At 37.3% G+C, this 2,524-nt stretch overlaps 1 long non-coding RNA gene across 1 annotated transcript in view; it reads left to right on the forward strand.

Annotated features, from left to right (window-relative positions):
* Positions 1-1,154, forward strand: part of LOC103131258 (uncharacterized) — a 2,522-nt gene extending 1,368 nt beyond the window's left edge. Inside the window, exons 2-3 of the long non-coding RNA XR_001660543.1 lie at positions 592-676; positions 1,046-1,154. This is a non-coding gene — a long non-coding RNA (uncharacterized LOC103131258). The remainder of the gene's footprint in view (positions 1-591; positions 677-1,045) is intronic.
* The last annotated feature ends 1,370 nt before the right edge of the window (positions 1,155-2,524 follow it).

A 2,524-nucleotide genomic window follows, 5' to 3' on the forward strand; every position in this document is an offset into this window, starting at 1 on the left:
TGTCGTACTGTGCTCTTAAAGGGACAGTACCCATGAAGTAAAAACAATACAGAAAAGCAAATAACACAGAACAAAGAAAATACAGCTGGGTTACACCTTGTCAGCGTTTCTTGGCTGCATTCACTCAGCTTTCAGCTCACACACACTGTGGCACTCACGGTCAAAGTGACACATTTTGTTTGCATTAGGTTGTAACTGTGCCAAAATATATGAAATATAAAAGAAAAGCAAATGTGCTTTCAAGTAATGCAACTTGCAAATAATGGACAACAAAATACAGCAGTCAGTGCAGCATTGCTTAACATTGTAGCCTTTTATATCACTGTGATGCCAGTAACATCTGTTGAGCTGTCAGATTTTATCACTAAAAATTGGATCCAGAATTAGAAATGATTTGATTCAATTTTATTTTATTTATTCCATTACATTTTTTACAACCATGATTGAAAACCTGGAATGTTAAGTAAAAATCGCTCAGTGGATAAGAAATGAACAAAATACAAACAAAATGATTTCTGAATTGCTTCCATTGTTAGAACGATGGAGTTTGGGCTGCTTGAATGACATCTGTGTTAAATGTTTTTGTAAAAGGTGAGGAAGACCAACAAGAAATGGATCATAGAGGAATCTTCTGATCTGCTGATGATGAAAACTGAGTGGATCCCAGTTTCTCTAAGTAAGCCAAAGCATAATTATTGTCAACATGGCATCATAATGACCTTTTTATTTTAAGTAAATAATTCTTAGAACATGGGAAAATATCTTGTTATAAGTGAAATAATCTGCAGGTAGACCCAGTACTTTGTCATCATGGAATTATTTACTTAAACAAGATCCTAGTTCTTGCTGAAAAGTTACTTGTAATTTAGTTTTGTCTTATTTCAGGTGTACTGAAATATTTGCAGTAGAAATTAGACCAAAAGAGTTTGTTGTTGCAGTGTACTGAACAGGTAAAATACACAATGAATAATGAATAAACATTTCTTATGTTTTTACTTTTACTTCTGGAATCATAATATTTTTCTTCTCTTCAGATTATTGACAGATTTAAATCTCACGGCTGGACGTCCTGCAGCGCCACCACACCCTCTTCCTGTTGCCTCCACCTACGGACCTCGTTAACGCATCACTGCCCATGTCCTCCAACTGATCAGGTCAGAATATTTTGAATATTTTCGGTTTACAGATGGTTTGTGTTTTGGTGAATATTGTTTTTTCTACACAAAACCTTGCTCTGGTCACAGATGTTGCTATGAGCATCTCTGATGTCACTTATGAGCTCAGACAGACGCCACAGTTTTGTCTAATGTTTGGTTTGTGATTGCAAGAGAGTGACTTTGAAATACATAATTTTTTATGAAGTTTGTGACACATTGGAGTAGATTTTACTGTCTTTCAAATATTTGCAGTTGTTGGTTTGAACTTTGACCTATTCCAGTCACTATCATGCATGAAAAACTAACCTGAAAACGCAAAGTGGTTGGTGCAGTTCAAACCTTCAGCCACATTGTGTTCATTCTGTCTTACTACTACATATAAGAACAACTTTAGTGCTAAACGTGTTGTTAATATGTTTGTTTTTAAAGAATAAATTAGCTCTAAACTCAACCACTGCCCTCTTTTGCTCAGCTGGGAGAGGTTTGACTGACAGACCCAGCCACCAGGTCATCTCTGCACTCTTGTAGTTAACAGTAGTCACCCTATATTTGCTTACTCAGCGACTTTCTTGCTACATGTTGCGACATTTCAGATAAATAAACCCTCATTGGCCAAAATAGGCAGGACAGGCTGTTTAAAGAACAGTAATCGGCCAGAAAGCTTCAATCAGTGACCGTACCTTTATTCCCAGCAACAAGAAACAAAAAGGAAATGGACACAATAAAATGCACATTAAAAACTGAACCTTTAAAATGCCAAGAGAAAACTCCCACACAGCACTGCATGACACGTGCAGAGGTTTCACTGCCGCCCTGCTGCTTCCGCTGCTGGGTCGGGCAACACGTTACGGCAGTCAGCTTGTCTCCAGGTGAGTCTCCTGACCTCCTGACCCTGCAGGCAGTCTTAGCCGGGTTTCTGGATCCTCCCTTCTTCCTCCCACACATTTCAGCCGTTATGCCAGTTTGCCTGGCTGGCAGCTGATTGGCCACTCCTGGGCAAATCCACACCAGGTGTGCAACAAGTTTGGTTAATTAGATGTAAAACAGATTTAGATATTTCACAGTTTGTAGATTTTTTTCCATTTACATGTTTTTCTCTTTCTTTCTACCAAAACCTGGATGAGAAAAGTCTGTATTCTGGTGCTTTGGTCTCAACTTGCCCTTTTTTATGAATTTCAGTTTTCTTTAGAGAATCTATAATTCATTTTATTTGTCATTTGTGTTGTTTGTTTATTTTGGATATTTAAAATGTTTTCCAACCACAGTGATAAATGTTCATCAGAATTTAAAGTTTATTGAACTTTGAGAATGTGTTCTTGCATTATTATGCCATTACCATAACATTACTTGAAAATGGTCTCAAGACA

Source organism: Poecilia formosa, unplaced genomic scaffold (assembly GCF_000485575.1).
Source record: "Poecilia formosa unplaced genomic scaffold, Poecilia_formosa-5.1.2 Scaffold736, whole genome shotgun sequence".
In the NCBI taxonomy this organism is placed as follows: domain Eukaryota; kingdom Metazoa; phylum Chordata; class Actinopteri; order Cyprinodontiformes; family Poeciliidae; genus Poecilia; species Poecilia formosa.